At 36.8% G+C, this 22,463-nt stretch overlaps 1 protein-coding gene across 7 annotated transcripts in view; it reads left to right on the forward strand.

Annotated features, from left to right (window-relative positions):
* LOC135204207 (nuclear factor 1 X-type-like) overlaps positions 1-22,463 on the forward strand; it is a 451,271-nt gene that overhangs the window by 114,523 nt on the left and 314,285 nt on the right. The window contains exon 2 of one of the 7 annotated variants that reach the window (XM_064234302.1): positions 9,964-10,009. The exons of 5 other annotated variants lie outside the window; for them this stretch is intronic. The gene's annotated coding sequence lies outside the window, so the exon portion shown is untranslated. Of the gene's footprint in view, positions 1-5,105; positions 5,125-9,963; positions 10,010-22,463 lie in introns of those variants that run through there. One more of the 7 variants, XM_064234306.1, reaches the window with a different exon arrangement.

The following is a 22,463-nucleotide window of genomic DNA, read 5'->3' on the forward strand; positions in this document are numbered from 1 at the left end:
CAATAAGTTTTATCTCCATCGACGAAGTTGGGAGGAAGTTGTTCACACCCATGTGTGCGTGTGTTGGGGGCGGGGGTGGGGGAATGTTCATGTCTCGGCAATGAGTGATTTGATGGAAATGAGCAAATATATTTAATAGGTGACCTTCGAGTGGTGGTCAGCTTTTGGGAGAAGTCGGGTAATGAGACGATTTGAAGCTTAACGAATGTAAGGGATTTATGTTTTCCAACGATTTAGTTACTGCATAGCGAGTCTCGTATTCATGGCATCCTTTTCATGTTGCATGTTTACTGTTCATGTATAACAAATTCTTGTATTCGTTGTAACGTGGCACAGTTATGTATTGTATTCGTTGGTACGTGGCACAAGTATGTGTTCCATTGTTGTAAATTGATCAATGCTATCAGAAAAGACGTCTTTGTGATTAAAAAATTGTTTATCGTTGTGAAGTAATGCAAATTATATTCAGTGGACCTAACAATCGAGGTAATTTTAGGATTTTGTCAAGAAGTTTTTTGCCAAAAAGTAGGAATTTGTAGCCAAACTGATTTAATAGTGTCCGTGACGTCATACAGATTTTGCAAGATTTTACAAATAGCAGCATTTGATTCAGGAAATTTTTGCTCGTTTTTTTTTCACTTTCCTAAGAAGGAAAACTTGACTTGGGAAGGTTTCCCTTTTTTTCTTTTTGGGGGGGGGTTTTCTTCAAAAAAAAAAAAAAAAACAAAAAAAAAAAAATTGAAGAGTGAAGGGTTTTCTTTTTTAGAAACAAAAAATTGTATGGTGAAGGCATGTTTTATTTTATAAAATTTGATTGGCGAAAAGTTTTCTTTTTCAAAAAAGGAAAAATTGAATGTGGAAGGTTTTCTCTTTTTTTTCAAAACAAGAAAAACTTCAATGGTGGTTTCTTTTTTCTTTTTTCAAAAAAGGAAAAATTGAATGGTGAAGGTTTTCTTTTTTCTTTTTCCAAAAAGGACAAAAATGAATGTTGGAGGGTTTTCTTTTTTCTTTTCAAAAAAGAGAAAAAAACAGAAAGTGAGGTTTCTTCTTTTTCCAAAGAGGAAAAAATGAATGGTGAAGGGGTTTCCTTTTTATGTTTAAAAAAAATTGAATGAGGAATGTTTCATTAAAAAAATTAATAGAGAAGGCGTTCTTTTTTCTTTTTCCGAAAAAAATGAATGGTGAAGGGGTTTCCTTTTCCTCTTGAAAAAAAAAGTTGAGTGAGGAATGTTTCCTTCTTATAAAAAAAAATGAATGAGGAAGGTGTTTTTTCTTTTTCCTCCTATCAAACAAACAATGGAGCACGCTGAAGCGAAGTGTGCTTGGAATTTCCGTGAATCACATTGCTTTGCCAGTTTATGATAAAAAGGACAAGTCGAACAGGTTGGGCTATCTGAGGCTGGGGCGGTGGGAAAGAGGTGGAGGTAAGTGGACATGCAGCATTGCCCCTTGGGTATGCTAGCAAGGGGGCATTAGGAAAGTTGTCGTTCCGGAGAGGTCGTTCAGTCCTCTGAGGAGACAAAGCTTTGTGATGGCTGTAGCTCAGAATGTTAGGTATTGTTAAAAGCAGTACAGAGTCAATTCTTTTGTGAAACGTATGGTTTGTAAATGTTAAGAATGAACAGTGCACAACGGTGTATGGTATTCAAATCAATGCAGTGTTTCTGTGTGTGATTTTTTTTTTAAATGCTGAAAAGTGTTTCAGAAGTTATAAAAGTATTGCAAATGGATACATAAACATACTCCAATCCCTTTGCTACATTCAACTGTACAACTCGCCATTAACTTATATTAAAATCTTTATGGACTTAGTTTTACTCTTTCGGATAAGATACAATCCACCAACCTTTGTAGAGAGCCTCTTGAATAGTAATTAAATTCTTCGTCTTCAGTTTTTTTTTTTCTTGAATACTTTTTTTCTGAGAGGGCCTCGTGCAGTAACACATTGTTGATTTTATTGGCGTGCTAGATTCGACAACTCCAGTTAATGGCGAGTTGTACAGTTGAATGTAGCAAAGGGAATGGAGTCTGTTTATGTATCCATTTGCAACAATATTCAACTTGACCAAATTGTGCTTTCTTGTAGGTTGTCGCAAAGTCGAATCTTATAGCTGTCCGAGAAGATGATTTGCGAATATTAATGAGCACATTCTCTCTCTCTCTCTCTCTCTCTTCTCTCTACTCTCCTACGCTCTGTCTCTACTCTCTCTCTCTCTCTCTCTCTCTCTCTCTCTCTCTCATTCAATTTTTTTTATTATATTTTATCGTTTTCTTATAAGATATTGCACACATCCTTTTTATTTTCCAATGACGGGATTTTGGTCATTTTCATTGACATGTTGAGCCAGTGGGGCGGCGACAAGCCGAGCGTGTCCCATACCTTAAGATTTGGGAATTAGGGAACACAAAGGCAAGAAGCGAGTACTAAAAATTAGACTATCTAAGCTAAGGCAGTGACTGAAACCAAAGCCATCCAGTCAGAATGTAAGAAGCTGGAAAGATGTAGTTCGTATATTTCCGAATATGTGATCTTGTATATGTAATATTGTTTGTATGTCTACAAAATCCACAAAAAGTTTTTTCTCTTGTGAAAGACAAAAACGAAGGGCTTTTATACACGGTATGTTTGTTTGCAAACACACGCACACTGCAAACACATTACACACACACACACACACACACACACACACACATATATATATATATATATATATATATATATATATATATATATATATATGTGTGTGTGTGTGTGTGTGTGTGTGTGTGTGTGTGTGTAAATGAATTCTTCTGTTAAAACAAGATACGCCTCAAGTATAAAAGGCCCATTAAAACACTCTGGTTTAAAGCTAAGGAGTATATTTCGGTGGACTTCTATACTTGATTTATGTGTGCATGTGTATGCATTTATTTGGGGGCGTCCTTGAAATGATTAGACCTTTAGTGCGTGTTCAAATACGCATTTCAAGTCATGCCCTTGCATCTTGCATTGCCCATCCGGTATTTACGAGAAACGTCTGTTTTTCCCCATCCACCCTCCTCCTCCTCCTCCTCCTCCCATGATTCATACATACCTGTTGCTAGACTTCGCAAAGTCTTTCCCCTCTCTCCAGTTATTGACACTTCGTAGCTGGGCTGTTCTTTATCGGCACTTCTCTATTGTCTGGTGTCTGTTACCTAGGTCACCATTGTTATAGAGATTTTATCCCACGATGCGCACTTTTTTTATAGAGATTTTATCCCACGATGCGCACTTTTTTATTTCGATTTTCTTTGTGGTGTTTAGGGTCTTTTTGTTATTCCTTTTTATTGTCCTTCTGGTTGGTTTTGGGCGCTTTTGTTACGCCCTCGGTGGTTGGTATGGTTTAGGTAGGTTTTTGTTCAGTTTTTTTTTGTCCTGGGAGATATCCACAGTATGAAATTAGGGGGTTTTCTCTCTCTCTCTCTCTCTCTCTCTCTGTGTGTGTGTGTGTGTGTTTGAAAATAGCATCATTGTACAATTAGGTATATTTTTCTTGCCTTTGTTGTGTAGTACATAATCTTTGTGCCTAGGGCTTCTCTCTCTCTCTCTCTCTCTCTCTCTCTCTCTCTCTCTCTCTCTCTCTCTCTCTCATTGTACAGTTAGGTATCTTTTTTCTTCCCTTTGTTGTGCAGTAAATAATCTGTGTGCTTATTGAGTGAATCTCTCTCTCTCTCTCTCTCTCTCTCTCTCTCTCTCTCCTTCGTCTACTCTCTCCATCTCTCTCTCTCTCTCTCTCTCTCTATGTATGTATGCTCATGATAAAGTGACACTAGTAGTTCATTGTTGTAATTTTGAGGATAGTTTTAGTTTTTTTTATAAGTTTTGAATGATTCTGATGTATTCTGATCCGAGTGGATGCCTTTTAATGATGTAAGCTATTTAATGCCTTCGTCCTGTTTTTAAGGCAACGATTGTAACTATATTGTCAAAGAATACTGTGAGGTAAGCGATGGTTTAGAATGAAGGTTTCTGCCATAGGGACTTTACGTACTGCCCTAAAGCTCGTAATTCAGGAGCCAGTGATCAGGGAAGCTCCCCTGGACTCGGAAGAAATGAATGTATGGATACACATTATCTTTTATTCAGCAGAATATCAGATTACAGGGTGCAAACCATAAATAGCGAAAAACTTTGGTCCCTCTTGTACGTATTAGATTTAAAAAATGGCTCTCTCTCTCTCTCTCTCTCTCTCTCTCTCTCTCTCTCTCTCTCTCTCTCTCTCTCTCTGCACCGATTACATTTAGTAACAAAATTCAGCTTCGTAAGGTGATTAGGATTGGAAGTAGCGTAGCTGCCCTTGTTTCAACATACTTTTTTTTTTGCAGTTTATTGTGCAGAAAATGAAAGTACAAACACATAAGAATAATAATAAAAAAAAAATCTAGTTTGATAGGGGAAGCACTGGGGAAGTTATAATACAAACACTGCCATTTTCAGCAGCGTAATTTCTCTCTCTCTCTCTCTCTCTCTCTGAAAAAAGATTTAGTCTCCGTTTAACGGCTGGTCTATTTTAATTTTGGAATACAAACGGCATTGCTGTGAGTTACTGAAGCGCGTAACTGGAGAACTTTTAACAAATCATTTTTACCCATATTGTTTTATTGATATTATGGGTAAAGTTAAAGAGAATTGCGCACACCAGTCTAGTTCCCATAGACAAAAATCATCATGCAACAACGTTTTGTTGAGTATGTTGCCAGTTAATGTTTTCCAGTGATTTATTTACGCATTATAACCGGTTCGTTTTGATCGTAGAAAGGTTTCAGTGCTATCGGTATTGTATTTTGTTCGGTGTAGCAAAGGATTTCAGTGTTTATATGAAAATGATCAGGTGTTGATGAGGATTCATATTTGTCAAGGTCGTTCTCAAGCTCCTCCCACAGCTAGGCCACCAAACATTGATTTCGTGGGTGATGGTCCCATCTTTTCCTACGGGAGACTGCAGCTCGGTGTCAAATGGTTATTTGCCCAATTGTGACGTGATAAAGCCGACAAAATGGAAAGCATCCCAGCACTGTGTTTAAAAATGAATTGGATGTTTTAAACTCGTACTGACACGGCCAGATTCCATGACGCAGATATACAGTAGCAGGTTCATGGGGGTAGGTAGCCTTACCCTGAGAGTTAGACTTCGTAGTTTACAGAACTAGAAATCTGGTTAACGATTTGGTAGTGTTGTCAATACTAAGTTCTAAGCCTTTCGGCGTTTCGCAGCTTGTCTGTGGGATAAATTAATTATGCCTTTACCTTGTTTACGACCCCACACAATCACTTAGCTACCAGGTATTTCCAGTTAAAAAGTCAACGGAGTTACACACATATTATATAATATATATATATATATATATATATATATATATATATATATATATATATATATAAGAAACCACCGGGAAATGAAACTCTTCAATTTTTACTAGCTGTATACTTTCTTGTCGTGTGGGCCTAATCATGGAACGTGAAATGTGCAGAGAGATCTAGAGAAAAATTATTCTCTCTCCGGAGTTCTTGGAGTCGATGCGCAAAATGCAATCGGTGTCAAGGTTCGCTGGGGAATTTGTACGCACTTAATTCTGTTTAGGCTATCTGGGGATGTGGAGAAGCCATGAATGCATCGATTGAATGTTTCGTGAAAAAAAAAAAAAAAAATGGATCAAGGATAGTTTTTCCATAACTAAAATTATTCCGAGTCAGTGACGTCCCCCCCCCCCCCCCCCCCCTCGGCGTTGTTTATTTACTACGTATCAACCAATCAATCATTTCCTCACTCAGTGTTATCTGTCAATCTCACGCAAGCTGAAACGGGGGATGCTAGATGGAGGTTAGTGCATACACACACACACACACACACACACACACACACACACACACACACACAAACAAACACTTCCTACGTCCGCCAACGTCGCAGTATCGGAAGCTTGCAGATCGCGGCATGTTGAGTCCAGCTGCCGGTAAACCTGTTCGATTAGTAACTCTTTTAAATGAATGTTTCTGTAGTTGTAATTATTTGGACTGACTCGGTAATGTGTATCGTTACAGTTAACGATTATATCTTTTCACGAATGCTGCTCCATTGATTTTCATTATGTGTTAATATCATTGTTATTAATTTATATATAATATTAGTGTTATTATTGAGTCGTATTTTTGTTTTTATAAGGATTAGTTTTTTCCTTAGTAGTCTCTTAAGCATCGATGATAATGTTACTATCATTATTATTTTTTTTTATTATTATTCAAGTCTTCCTGAATGCCATTATCCTGGTGGTGATGTGGGGCATTATCATCATAATTCATCGAACGAACATTACTGTGTGGAGGGGGGAGGGGGGGCGGGGGCGTTGATTTTCAGCCCCCCTCCGGGTCCATGACTTATGACTAACTTTATGGCTAATTTAACCAATGTTTATGACTTTGGTGATTAGGAGGCATTTCTCTCTCTCTCTCTCTCTCTCTCTCTCTCTCTCTCTCTCTCTCTCTCTCTCTCTCTCATTTTAAGGTGCACTACATAGATTCTTTTGATTATTTTTTGAAAGTTTAAATTTTGAGTTTTACTATTATTGTCAATGAACGTTGTGTGTTTTTACTGACCCCGTACTAAAATCATTATCTTTTTTTGGTGGGGGGACCAGGTATTTTTTGTTCCTAAAGAGGTTGTCTCGTATTATTATTATTTTCAATATGCACGTATTTATTTATCATTAGTTTTTCCTCAAGAGTTCGTCTGTTGAATTTCAAATTCGTCCGAAAACACGTGGTATTATCGCAGATTTCATCTCTGTTGTCCTTTACTTTTATTCTTCGTTGGCATCAGAGTTTACCCATTCCCGTGTGTGTCTGTTCATATAACTATTTGCATTTTATCAATATTTAGCTCACCCATCGTTCGTCAGTGCACGTACATCCAGATATATGATTTATTTTCAAGATACTCTTTGGAATAGATATTAACATACGTTATCGTCTGAATTCCCGCCTGTGTCGGTTATATCTTTAGACTCGTCCTTTCTGTTATTCTTATCACAGCTCTTAATTCTTATCACCACAGAAGTTACCTCTTCATTGTCCGATAAGTTTGTAGATTTCTCTCTTCACTCGTACACGGTAGAGTGCTTATTTATTTAGGAAATTAAAAAAAAAAAAAGTGCAGGTATTAACGACTAATCATTCATTTTGAACTTACTGTTTTTTATTATTTTTTTTCGTGACGCCAGTTTACTTGTTAAATAAATCACCGACTGTTCTGCATTGTTCAAGTCTCTCAAGCTATTCTCAAGATTCCTTTAAAGTTTAATAGTAATTATGAAGATTACGGAGTTAAATAGATTTACTAGTTCATTTTATTTTTTTCGTGATGGTGGTGACAGTAGTACTTTACAAACTGTAATTGGTAATGTATGTTACATTGATTAGTTTTCTCTCGTTTCTAATGATGTATATTTTCAAATACGATTTGTTGTGATTTTTTTTTTTGCGTTTATTTTCTTTTCATAACATATTCTGATGTTTATTATTAGATTATTCCTTGTGTCGCTTGGCTAAGTTACTTCTTTGTATTTTTATATGGTTATAATTTTTTATTCTCCAGTTTCAAGTGATATATGGGGACGGATCTCAATTGTTTTTAGGTAATTGCAATATACCCAATTTATTAATTTTTTTTTATTGTGACCCGTTGACTACTGAGTAAATATTTTATTCTGCTAAACTAAAGAGCTTTTTTTTCTGCTGCTGTACTGAAGACTATTGTATATACTATTTTTTGCTTAACTAAAGTACATTTTCTTTTTTCTACTGAACTAAAGAGTATTTTCTATTTTTTTTTCTGCTCAACTACAGGCATTTTCCATTTCTTTTTCTAAACCTAGAGCAGTTTCTATTTTTTTCTGCTAGACCTAGAGCATTATATATTTTTTTCTGTTGAATTAAAGAGTATTTTGTATTTTTTCCTTAAGACTATTTTTTTTTTTTTTTTTTTGCTGAACCAAGGAGCACTTTCTTCTGCTAAATTAAAGAGCATTTTCTGTTTATTTCTGCTAAACTACAGAACATTTTCTGTTTTTGTTTTGCTAAACTAAAGAGCATTTTCTACTTTTTGTATGCTAAGCTAAAGACGATTTTATATCTTTTTATGCTAAAATTGAGAGCATTCTCCATTTGTTTCTGCTGAACTAAGAGCATTTTATTTTTATCTCTGCTAAACTAAAGAGTATTTCCTCTTTATTTCTGCTAAACTAAAGAGCATTTTCTATCTATTTATTTATTTTTATTTTGCTAAACTAAAGAACATTTTCTATATTTATTTATTTTTATTTTGCTAAACTAAAGAGCATTTTTTATTTATTTATTTATTTATTTATTTATTTTTGTTAAACTATAGGGCATTTTATACTGCCCAACTCAGAAAGAGAATGCCCACCTCGACGATTTTCTAAAGCAGAAAAGAACCAACACACGTGGATGATACTGGCTTGTCAGCTCGCTCGGTATTTTATGAAACTGCCTGTCTCGGTTGAAGGCTAAATAATTGTATTCTTGTAGGTGACGTAGAAAACATGAGTTTTGGGATGACGACGCACAAAGCAGAGGCCTCGGGAACTTGTTCAACATAACCAGCTATTTGTATTTTACATTCGGTAATTGTGAAGTGAGGCTCCAGACTTTCAGGCAGCGGGAGAACAGGATGCTCCTGAGGAAGGGGTGACGTGTGAATACACACACACACATACATATATGTATACTATATATATATATATATATATATATATATATATATTATATATATGTATGTATATAAATTGATAAAATGTATTACATGCACACAAACCCACACTCACGGAGAGAATAGATAAACAACAGCAGAAGTGATTTCACTGCCTGGAATAAAAAGGACACAGCCGGATTGCAAATTTCAAAATCTAATTTTGCGTTGAAAGGGAATCGCGAAAAGGTGAGAGAGAGAGAGAGAGAAGAGAAGAGAGAGATGAGAGAGAGAGAGAGAGAGAGAGAGAGAGAAGGGGGGGGGGCGTGGCGGGGATTGCGTGAGTGGGGAAAATTTTAGCTGTAACAGAACGCGTCAGAGGGAGAGAGAGAGAGAGAGAGAGAGCTTAGTTCTAACGTGAATATTGTGTGATAAGCCGTCGTTGTTTATTTTGCCGTTCAGAGATATGTTGCTTGGTTTGCAGTTGTTCGTTCCAGTTCCATCGGTATATATAGTGTTTAAGCCTCTCTCTCTCTCTCTCTCTCTCTCTCTCTCTCTCTCTCTATATATATATATATATATATATATATATATTATATATGTGTGTGTGTGTGTGTGTGTGTGTGTTTGTATATATATGTGTATATATATAATTTTAGAGAGAGAGAGAGAGAGAGAGAGAGAGAGAGAGAGAGAGAGAGAGAGAGAGAGAGAGAGAGAGAGAGAATTAGCAGTATATACGGATGGCTTATACCGAATCCTGTTCTTCATTCGTATATATAGCATTATTTTTGTGTATGTTTTTTTTTTTATCTTGATTTTAGTCATATACTGAACCAGCAGTTATTCAAGAGCTTTCAACGGTTGAGGTAAAAAGTACTGAACATTGATGAGTGGTGGATTTTACTAATCAAGCAAAACAAAAAGTTTCCATCTAAAGCACTTTTAATCTCGCTCTGATATTGGAAGCATTTTTTTGGGAACAAAATTTCCTTCAACAAGATTCTTCCTTGCTTTCCATTTGTGTGTGTCTAGAGCTTAAGAAAGAAGATATTACTTTGGAATTCGAGTGAATCACCTTTTCAAGTTCAGTCTACTTTTACGGTGCTTTTAGAATCTTAATTATTTATATGGTTAGTTTTATATTCAGATCTTTTATATGTGATTTTTAGAGATGGGATCTGTATTCTTTTTACCTCCACCAAGATTCATAATTATTTTTTTTTTCTTTTTGCAGGTGAGTGTGGATCCTTGGGTGACCTTCCTGTGCTTATATCATTAAAGTAAGTAGGTTTGACATTTCTTGGGGTTATTGATATCATAGATGTCTCTTTAGATGATAGGTAGCATGATCTGTCATAAATGCCCTTTTAACCAAATTGTAGAAGTATCAACTAAACCTGTATAATGTGATGAGATGAGTATCTTCAGTTGGTTTTTTAAAGAGCTGACGGTAGATATCCACAGCCGGTATCGTTGAAGGTAATCGTGATTGGCTGAAGGTTTGTGGATAATTACCGATTGCTAAAAAAAAGGAATATAGTTTTTCTATAAAAGATAAAGCTGTAAGAATGACAGTAGAGCGTTTACTGGAACACGCTTTACTTTTTTTCTTGCAAGTTGGTAGTCAATTGTACGAGTAAGTAGCAAAATCGTGAAAGAGAAAACTCAAAATTTTTGGCAAGCACGTCAGCGGTTCCTGTTTTCGACGACCTCCTCTCTCTCTCTCTCTCTCTCTCTCTCTCTCTCTCTCTCTCTCTCTCTCTCTCTCTCTCTCCCCATATAGAGGAAAATACGAAATGTTGCTTTTACCTTAGGACCTCCTTCACTCAATTCCCTCTCCAAATAAGAAATAATCTTGAATTTTTTCCCGTCAAAAGATTTCTGGGCGGATATCAATAACCAGCGCCTATTCTGTAGTAAAATCCTGCACTCTTCCTCACTTCGGCTATCTCCCGATGCTAACTGCGCCTTTTAAGGCAGGTGAAACCGTGGAAATTGAAAGCATTCGCTCATCCTTTACGGCCGAAATTGAGGATCTAGAACACCGGTCATACTGGGGAACGCCCCTCGAGATCTTTCCTCCCCGGGAAAAGGGAGACGCGGCGTTTGATGATTTATTCCCGAACGGGGTCGGGATGAAGGATGCTCCAAATTATAGATCCGATACCCAGGAATCGCACCTGACTTTTTCGGAAGGGCGTAGACGCTTACGCTGTGAATCTTTTCTCACTTTGGATGCCAAAGGAAAGTTGAGGTATTTCTTGACGTTAACGTGAAAGCCGTTTTTCCAAATATAAAATATGTGAATTATTAATAGTCACTTTTCATTTCGTTTACACGGAAACTAAACTGTGTTTTTGAGGATGTGTCTGATGAACCTGGCGTCCCTGGCTATTAAGTATTCATGGCCAGTTAACTTAACCCTTTGAAAGAACCGTCGAATGCTCAGTATGGAACATGTTAAAATCGCCATTTAATGAATGCTACCTGTAGATCAAGTTGAGCGTTTGTGATAGCAAGAGAAATATTCGCTCTTTACTGTCAATTTTACTATACGTCTTCCAAGCATGGTTCAGTGTTGAGCAGACAGAGGCATTCATACTCTCTCTCTCTCTCTCTCTCTCTCTCTCTCTCTCTCTCTCTCTCTCTCTCTCTCTCTCTCTCTCTGAGAATTGAAGGGAGATTAACGAATGAAAAAAAGGAAATTTGCAACATACTGGCAGAACGATATAAGAGAGAATTCACCCCTAGAATAGATAATGAAGATAATGATATAGAAGTAAGGGAAGAAAATAGTGAATATTTAGCTGACATAGAAATTAATGAAGCTGATATTGTGCAGGCAATTAATGAAATTAAAAATGGAGCTGCTGCAGGGCCGGATGGAGTCCCTGCTATTTTGTTAAAGAAAGTAGTTCATTCTATCGCAAAGCCACTTGCAATATTATTAAGACAAAGTGTAGATACAGGCAAGATTCATGATGAGCACAAATTAGCATATATCACCCCTACTTTCAAAAGTGGATCAAGACTAGAGGCAAGTAATTATAGGCCTGTGAGTCTAACATCACATATTATGAAAGTGTATGAAAGGGTAATGAAGAAAAATATTATGAAACATTTAATAAAAAATAATTTGTTTAATATAGGACAACACGGTTTCGTACCCGGAAAAAGTACACAAACCCAACTGTTAGTCCACCGTGAGAACATATTCAAAAATATGAAAAGCGGAAATGAAACAGATGTGGTTTATCTAGACTTTGCAAAAGCTTTTGACAAAGTAGACCATAATATATTAGCAAAGAAAATTAGAAAACACAATATCGTAGATAAAGTAGGAAGATGGTTAAAAGAATTTTTACACAACAGAAAACAGATAGTTATTGCAAACGATGAGAAATCGGATGAAACCAAGGTAATATCCGGTGTGCCACAAGGTACGTACGGTGCTAGCTGCAATATTGTTTGTATTATGATTGAAGACATAGACAGTAATGTTAAGGATTCGGTAGTGAGTAGTTTCGCTGATGACACAAGAATAAGTAGAGAAATTACTTGGGTGATGAAGATAGGAACGCTCTACAAAGAGACCTTAACAAAGTATATGATTGGGCAGAGGTAAATAGGATGGTATTTAACTCTGATAAATTTGAATCAATAAATTATGGAGACAGAGAAGGAAAGCTATATGCATATAGGGGACCTAATAATGAGACAATCACAAATAAGGAAGCAGTTAAAGACCTTGGTGTGATGATGAATAGGAACATGTTATGCAATGATCAAATAGCAATTCTGTTGGCAAAATGTAAAGCAAAAATGGGAATGTTGTTACGGCACTTCAAAACAAGAAAAGCTGAACACATGATTATGCTTTATAAACATATGTTCGTAGTCCACTTGAATATTGCAATATGATATGGTACCCACACTATCAAAAGGATATTGCACAAATAGAGAGTGTACAAAGGTCCTTTACAGCTAGAATAGAAGAAGTTAAGGATCTAGACTACTGGGAAAGACTACAATCCTTAAAATTATATAGTCTAGAAAGGAGAAGAGAACGCTACATGATAATTCAGGCATGGAAACAGATAGAAGTAATAACAGAAAATATCATGGAACTAAAAATATCAGAAAGAGCAAGCAGAGGTAGATTAATAGTGCCCAAAACTATACCAGGAAAAATAAGAAAGCACACAGGACATTAATCCACTACGCACCAGCATCGATAATGCCAGCGTCTATTCAATGCGTTGCCAGCTCATCTGAGGAATATATCAGGAGTGAGCGTAGATGTGTTTAAGAATAAGCTCGACAAATATCTAAACTGCATCCCAGACCATCCAAGATTGGAAGATGCAAAATATACCGGAAGATGTACTAGCAACTCTCTGGTAGACATTAGAGGCGCCTCACACTGAGGGACCTGGGGCAACCCGAACGAACTGTAAGGTCTGTAAGGTAAGGTCTCTCGTGAGTCACTACTTAAAGAATCCACTTGCGCGTTAAAACAGTCAAGTTAAATTTCTAAACGCTTTAAATGTTTATTGCCATATTTAGGACTGATTAAAAATTCTCTCTCTCTCTCTCTCTCTCTCTCTCTCTCTCTCTCTCTCTCTCTCTCTCTCTCTCTCCTGAATCACTATTAAAACAATTGCATGCAAGCTAAAGATGCCTATTAACTTTTTAAATGAATTTGATATTATCGTGTAATTTAGGAGCATTGAAAAAAACTCTCTCTCTCTCTCTCTCTCTCTCTCTCTCTCTCTCTCTTCTCTCTCTCTCTCTTCTGAGTCACTATTAAAAGAATTACATGCGTTAGATATTATTTCTTAATTTAGTAGTATTGAAAAAATTCTTCTCTCTCTCTCTCTCTCTTCTCTCTCTGAAGAGATGTCACGTGGAATTCCGTGAATATCCTGTTCTTTATCTAGCCACTAATGTCCACCCCCTCACCCGAGCAGCAAGTATACACTAACATTTGTGTGCGTTGCTAGATAGCCCTTTGAAAGGAGCGGGAAACAAATTCATTTAATAAATTACTTTCCGATTCATTCTCACCCTTCATTGGGATGTGAATGCTTTCCGATTCATTTCCTTCCTTCCTTCGAGATTGAAATGCTTCCCGGTTTATTTTCTTTGTTCCTGGGAGGTTTCGAATCATTTTTATTATTTTTTTTTAACCTTTATTGAGATTTGAATGCTTTTAAATTCCTTTCCTCCTTCGTTTTGATGGCGGTGCTTTCCGGCTGATTTTCCTGCCTGAGGTTGAAGAGCTTTTAAGATTAATGTTCTTTATTTGGGTTCTCTCTTAATTTCTTATTTTTCTGCTTTTCCGGAACATTTTTAATGCGTTTAAATTTTCTCTTTCTAGAAAACTCTCGTATTATTGCAAAAAAAGAAATTTAAAAGTTTTTTCACATTATTCAGTTTTAGAAAAGAGTTTATATCTTTTCTAAAAGTGAATAATGTGAAGAAACTTTAATGATATCGAATTCACTTTCTTTTTGTGTTTGGAATCGAACCCTTTCCGATTCAGTGTTCCGTTTGGATAAGGTTTTATTTTCCGATTCATTCTCCACCTCCCTTTCATTAGTAAATTTCTCCACGAATTGAGATGTCCGGTAATTGACTGTATCATCCTTAATTACTAGTCGATCTGCTTAAACCTGGTAACTCGACCTGACCGCCTAACTGGACTCCTCTGCGCCTGCGCCCCCCCTCAGGAAGCTCTTTTTCATCAAGGCCTAGATAATATACAGCGCTGAATGACCTTTACAGGTCCCACCGCTTGGGTTATGCCCTAAATTCCTTAATCAGTTCAATTCAAACTCGATAATATAAGGTAATCTCTCTAGACTTGCTTTTCATATCCTATGAATTACCTTGCCGGTGAGATTAACATAATTTTGACGCAATTTATATAGTATATTATATTATAATTATATATATATATTATATAATATATATATCTATATATATATATATATATCTAATATATATATATAATATATATAAATTATATATATATATTTTTTTTTTTTTTTTTCATAACATTTTTATTTTCCTTTTGTACATTTTCCATCCTCTCTCTGACTATCATTTCGTGATTTCACATTCCGTCGTTTTATGGACCTCATGTTTGGTCTTTGACTCCGTAGCTCCATCTATCCGTCTTATCCATCTGTTCATTCAATCACCCATCCATAAATCTCCTGTAAGTATAGATATTTATTTAGTATAATCTCCAGCATAATTCGTATTATTCGCCAAATAGGTTTAAGCCACTCGTGCCGAGTGTATGCAATGATAGATACCCTATATCTGTTTAGTATTTTTAAGGTATATTTTTTACTGCCCACTCCTCCTATTGGCCCTTCCTCGAGATCCATGAAAGGATAGTGAAGGGAGTACGCCCTTGTGCCACTCCCCTTTTCCCTCCCCCCACCCCCCCCCCCCCAACGTTACCCCTACCCCCTCCTTCTGTTCTGTATCTGTCCTAGCCAGTCACTCCCTTTTCTCCATTCTTGCTTCTCCAGTCACTCCCTTTCCTTCATTCTCTCTCTCTCTCTCTCTCTCTCTCTCTCTCTCTCTCTCTGTATTCCCCAAACAACTTAATCTTTTCTCCTTAGGAAGTGATGCCGTTTAAGGTTATATTGCGAGGCACGTTGCTGGTATGTTACTGACTTACAGGTGGTTTGCGCTGGTTTACTTGTTCAGGAACTGTTAGTGCTACACTTGTTGTACATGCATACATACATACATATATATATATATATATATATATATATATATATATCTATATATATATATATATATCTATATATATATATATATATATATAGATATAGATATATATCTATCTATATATATATATATATATATATATATATATATATATATATATATATGACTGTAGAAATGTTATGTTACAACAGAATTCCAGCTAATAAAAAGGAGTCCATAAAAACGCCAAAATACAGAAAGTAAGTATACTATTTTCAGAGACTGCTGTTTCTCTATCCTCAGGTAGGTAATGAATCCTACCTAAAGAGAGAGAGAGAGAGACAGCAGTCTCTGAAATATAGTATACTTACTTTCTGTATTTTTGTGTTTTTATGGGATCCCTTTTTATTATATATGATATATACATACATATATATATATATCCTGTACATATATTATTACACTATACATAACTTATATTATTACATTAAGATTTCTAACAGACCACCACGCTGTCATTAGTTTTTGAAGGATTTGGTTCAGGTTGTATAGGAATTAGCATCTTGTGTGTATTGATTTTATGCCCATCAGTCTAGGGAAATATTTATTGCGTAATTTACAGGGTCTCCGGTTACAGAATAAGCCTAATTTGCTAGAAAACCCACGACTAATGCACGAATCTTTGTAAATAAATCTTGGGGGAAAAAAGTGCATCCGGCGCTTGTGTTCTCCCAAGGTGCCAAGTTTTCTAAGTAATTTTTCTCATTGCCTTTTTATATTTTTAATTCACACCCATGTCATTGCAGTGCAACTGCATTCCCTAGGATGCAGCCCCGTTACATTCTCTTAAACATCTGGAACGGCAAATTTCGGATGGGAAAATGTCTTTCATTCAACAAATCAGAGAATCCAAGTTCTTAATGAAAACATTATCTCTCTCTCTCTCTCTCTCTCTCTCTCTCTCTCTCTCTCTCTCTCTCTCTCTCTCTCTCAATAGAGGTAAAGCCGTAAAGAGAAATGAGAACGCTATTTTTCCCTCACGCGGGATGTTTTTCCAGCCTTCGGCCCGAGAGCCGCTCCCACCTCGAAGATCTCGCCAAGGCCCCAACCTGCGACACTGGTTTCCTCCGTATTTGGAGGTCTCCACTCCTCCAGGTGTGTCCGCAAAAGGCATTGTTGATCTCTTAAAAAGGTGTCCCTCCTCTCGGCACCGGAAATTGGGTGACCTGTGGGGTATCGTAGGGCTAAGGAAGGGGGGAGGGGGGTTGTTTAGAGGTGATGTTGAAAGTGGGAGGGGGAGGGGGTGTTCCAGGGGGTGTTTGTGATGGTTGAAGGGCCTGTAACGGGTCTTTTTGGACCGTTGTTTTGTGCCGCTGTGCGTGGACTCGTTCAACTTCCTGTGGTGTAACGTGTTTCCCCCCTGGGAGGGCTTAGAAGCACGCTTCTGGATTTTTTTTTATTCCCACTCATTCTAATTCTCGTTCGTAAATCTTTCGGATATGCTTAAAAGCGCGTTGATGTATTTTATGTATATATATAATTCTCTCGTAGTTTTATTTAGGCTTTGTAGACGTCTTTGATTTTGATAATATTTTGAAAGTTTATTATTAAGCTTCGTACATTTTTTTTACTCTGCCATCCGGCGTAGTTATGTCGTCTGGCCATAAAGGTTCCTGTTACTTCAGGATGATGAAGATATTAAAAATATAAGGCGACGATAATTGTCCACGCTGTCGTAAACTGTCTTAACGAGTTTTGTTAAGAATCATTGTAAAAAATATTATCACCTGACAAAAAGAAAAAAAAGATAACTGTAAATCAGGAATTGGATTCGAATGACTCGGCAGTGTCTGGTTCTGTAATTCTTGATTTTAATTAAGGCTTGAATTACCTAGTTGTTAGATACTGGCCATTTCTCCCGACGAAATGTAAAGCTTCGAGACATTTTGAGCGTTATTGAAACTTTCCATTGTACATATTCCATCATTAAATTTAATAGTTTACTGAGCAGATTCATTGAACCATCCGTAAGGATTTTTTGCTTTCTCACTGAAGAATGAGCATCGTTGCAGGTAGTTTGATAAATTTTGTATTATGGTGGCCAGCGAACCCCCCACCCCACCACCCCCCACCCCCCCCACCCCCCCCCATTTTTAGATTTTGAAATTTTCGCGTACTTTGCAAAAATGAATAAATAAATGAAATAAAAACATAGATTAATAAATAGATAAAACAATGAAAACAAGGTGGTCAGTGCTTTCTGTTCGGCTTTCATACGAAAAGCAATACTGTTATCTTTTCATATCATTATTTTGACGACATATTCCTTGTGAATTATTAGTTGTACGACATACTCGTTTTCCGCGTGAATTATTGAAGAAGATCAGAACTAAAGATGACCCACTTTTACATCTTTCAGTTTTCTCTTAGTGTTGTGCAGGAACTGAACACGCTGCACCTTTGATGGTGATGAAATAAGAAAGAAAAGTCGTTTAACAATCTTATGATTAACTTTTTCTTCACCCCGGGTTCGTTGCACTCATTGTCTGTCGACTGTCCCTCATGCTTGAGGTGGGATATTGCTCTCTCTCTCTCTCTCTCTCTCTCTCTCTCTCTCTCTCTCTCTCTCTCTCTCTCTCTCTCTCTCTCTTATTAGTCACTGATTTTGCCTCCACATGCATTAGCAAAATCATGACTTAAACGTTTCACACTCCTAATCACATAATTTTTTTTTTATTTTTTATTTTATTTATTTATTTTACGACTGCGGTCTCTAATTTGAATGTTGGCAGAGTTTACATTCGTGAAGTTGAATTTAACTTTTTTCTTATTCTAATATTTATGCAGGTTTTTCTTTTTTTTGTTTTGTCGCTCGTTATTGTAATTTTTACTGTTGATTATTGTGACGATTATATGTTTTTGCTCTGGCTTTTAAGTCATAACATTTTCTTTATTTACCGTAGAGATGCCTCCCCCACTTTTTTGGTACTATTCTAAATTTCTTTCTATTCGATGTCATTTCGTTAATTGCATTCTTTCACAGTCACGGCCAATTTAAGCTTCCGCTTATTAAGCCCTTCACGGAGTGGCATCTTTCATCTGGATTATTTCGGGTCTTCCTTTTCACATCCCATTCAAGGACTTGTTTATAAATCATATTTTTTTTATTTTAAAGTTTTAGTAACACTCATTCCATGCATTTATCGTAATTTAACACACATGTCTAATTTGATTTTCCTTTCATAATATTATAGTTATTATTTTCCTGTTCATGTAGTTTCTGTGACTCATTAAAAATGCTCTTGTATTATTATGTAATGGCAGGATTCATGGTGCACACCCAGTGTTGTGATATAATCCCGAAGGTCATTTTAACTTGAGTAGCACACTTCCACCGAATCGTAAGTCCTTATTTGGGAAATAAACAGCTGACTCAGTTTATATTTACATTGCCAGTTTCAAGTAACGTAGCTTTACGTTGTCGACCAACTTTCCTAAAGGCTTTGATTTCAGATACTTAACGAAAATATGTTTCATTGACATCTGTTGGAAAGGAAGTGTAATATGTGAGTTCAGAGATCATGTTAACATAAGGTAAAAGTATATATGACCAAAGTATTTCAATTACTAACTTCACTAACTAAATTTCGCAAGTTCAGGTAGAAAGCTGACTTAACGAATTGAGATAAAGTTTTAAATATTTGACAAGTTCAGAGGGCATGGCGAATTCGACAATTTAGTGAGTGGCTATTGAATTCAGACAACTTCATAGTGATTGTTGCCTCTGTGTGTGGGGGGGTTGTATGTTTGTGTGTGTGTGTGTGTGTGTGTAAATGTAATGTCGCCCTTCACATATGTTGTTTAAAAATATGTTAGGACTATGAAATTGGAATTAAACTCTTGATTGCTGCTGTTCTTAAAAAAATATGAAGTCCACGCTGCCTTCAGGAATTTTAGACTGAAACAGAAGAATTAGATTGAAATCGGTGGAAGAGGAAATATTTGAGTCCACTTTATGAATTTGTTATTGATCTCTATGTTGTATTTTAGAGACTTGCACCAGAGTTGAGTTTGTAAATAGTATTACTCTTACAAATCAGTATTAGGAGTTATGATTTATAAGAGTATAATCAGATATGTCAAATCTGAAGTATTGTGAACTAAAAGATTATTTACAAAATCATCTGAAGTATTGTGAACTAAAAGATTATTTAGAAGCACTTAGATGTTCTCAAGTCAGCATGTCATGTTCTTTAAAAGACATTTAATAGCTGGACTGTTGAATAAATGTCGGCACGAATATTCTCCAGTTACAAAATAAAGACTAAATAAAAAAAGTCTCAGAGCTAAAATCAATCAGTTGGCCATAAAGGAAAGTGGATTTGGATGTTGGTAGTTATTAAGTAGGGGGTTGGAGGAGGGGGGGGAGGTGCCGATAGCCTTTTAAGCTGGCATCCCTCCTTTCAAGTCTGCCAAACGTCCTGTTGTGCCAAACGTTTCACACGGGTGCCAAGGTGTGTTACAGGTGCCAAACGTTCTAATGGCACCTGCCAGGGGAAAGCACCTTTACCCGGGAGAGAGAGAGAGAGAGAGACAGGTGCCAGACAAGGCGACTCTCCTCTTCCTCCTCTTCTTCTTCTTCCTTGGCTTCCTCTTCCTTCACCTCCTTTGGCGTGGTTCCTTCTCCTTTTGGCCAAGATCTTGAGACGTCTCTCGTCGATGTCTCTTGGGTCTGCTGCTGCCTCTCTGGCGTTGTTGGTTATGTCTGGAGGGGGAAGGAAAAACAATCAAGGTGTGCCAGGTGGAGTATCTCACACACACACACACACACATACACACGCACACATCGGTAAACAACTCTCTCTCTCTCTCTCTCTCTCTGCATGAACGTTTATAACTTTGTTTGCCATTAGACAATGTTTGCGTGTTATTTATTTTACCTTTACCTATTTATATGCATAGGTTTTGCTGTTTCTCATTCATGCATGCATACATGATCTATCCGTTTACGCATGCAAACATCGAAAGCAAGCACGTTAGATTTTATTAATAATAATTAATAATTATTCAATCATTGTAAATTTGAAAGATGTAGAGGAGTGATTGTCAACATGTACGTGAAAGCATTCCAAAGAGGTCGTGATATAATATATATTGGAGATACATTATGAAGGAAGTAAATAGGCTTAGTAATATATTATTTTTCTTTCGGAGTAACTGTGATCCAGTCAAGTCCATGTAAAGTATCAGTCGTTACGTTATTCGTTCTTAAAGGAGCTTGATTTATATATATATATATATATATATATATATATATATATATATATATATATATATATGTGTGTGTGTGTGTGTGTGTGTGTTGTGTGTGGGTATAGAGTGTGTGGATGTATTTTCAACATTAGGTCAGTACCCCAACGGTGGCAACACTAGAGAAAAAAGGAGACAGTGATCATTGTCACATTCATAAAATTCATATAAATGTGCTTTCACATTTATATTACAAACATATGAGAGGTTTTGTCGTCAAATACCTATCGTGAGGGGTTAAAGGTCATGGCGGTTAAAAGGCAAAAGAAAGGAAAAAAGTAAATAGGATTGAAATTTCATATTTAGAAAGTAGTGGAAACTACACAACATAAATAGTCTTGTTTCAATCATAACTGAACACAGGCTCTTCTCTATGGTCAGGGTAAGTGAGGGAGACTGCAGACTGGCTGAGATTACTTGAGGTATGAGGAAGTGAGGATTTCTCTCCTCCACCGGAGGAAGAAGAAGAAGGGGTGGTGGCTTAGGAGTAAAATTGGAGGGTGGAGTGGAGGAGTGAAGAGGAGGAGGAGGAGGAGGAGAATGTGGGTAGGGGTGTCGGTTCATTCATGCTTACGGTTTGGGGCTTCCTTGTTTGGTGTAGTAAGTGTGTTTGAGAGAGAGAGAGAGAGAGAGAGAGAGAGAGAGAGAGAGAGAGAGAGAGAGACTCCTCAGGAAATTACTTGCTAAATATTCCTACTTTCATTTGTGTCTATCAAATAATTATTCCATCCACATTTGTCTCGATTACCTTCAATATCAAATAAAACCTGAAGATATGGCCAGTAAGATCATTGATGATACTGGAGCTGAATGGAAGTCAGAGGGTGATGAATGGTCAGTGAGTTCAACTCTTGCTTTTGCTCTGGCCAACTTCTCTCTGAGGCTGGGGTCGTCTTCTCGTTGTTGCCGGTGTCGTTGACCTCTTCGGGTTTCCCTAACGTGTGAGGTGGATTATATTCGGGGGCTTTGTTTACCCGGTGTGACAGCTGTCTGTACAAAGGTACTCGCATCCACTCGTTTCCATTATTTTGAACTTTCTTTGAACTTCGTTTAATATATGAAATATTCTTTGTTACTCTTTATATCCTGGTGCTGTTTTGATATCATTGGTTCGGATAATGCCCCGTTTGTCTTCTGAATAGCTAAATGAATTGTCATTTATTGCGTGGTTGACCGCCAGGGCGTGCCAGAAGCCGTTACTGGCACAGGTAATCTTGTTTTAGAAGTAAATGGAAAGGTTTTATATATGTACATAATATACATTTATATATATATGTTTGTACATAGGCACACATGCGCATTCACACTTATATAATTATTTTTATATATGTATTTACAGAAACATACGTGATTTTATATAAGTATATATATTGTATGTGTATGTATGTATGTATGAGTATATACACACATACACATTTATCAACCAACCTCTTACAAGGGTTCACCAGGAGGGCACGCGCAGTTGTTTGCATTCTGCCCCAGTACCCCTCCGAGAACAGACCTTGACTCATGAACCATTGTTTGCCTTAAAACCAAACTAACGTGCCGCTGTGTTTAGAGGTTAGCTGTACACTTCCTCTCCCTCGTGCATCATGTAGGTGAGGCGATCTCACCAGAAGGGCTCTTACCTGAGGAATTTCATTTTGCGTAAATATTATACGCATCAGCTCTTTCAGGCGTGACTGAACGGAG

The sequence above is a fragment of the Macrobrachium nipponense genome, chromosome 44 (genome assembly GCF_015104395.2).
Source record: "Macrobrachium nipponense isolate FS-2020 chromosome 44, ASM1510439v2, whole genome shotgun sequence".
In the NCBI taxonomy this organism is placed as follows: Eukaryota; Metazoa; Arthropoda; class Malacostraca; order Decapoda; family Palaemonidae; genus Macrobrachium; species Macrobrachium nipponense.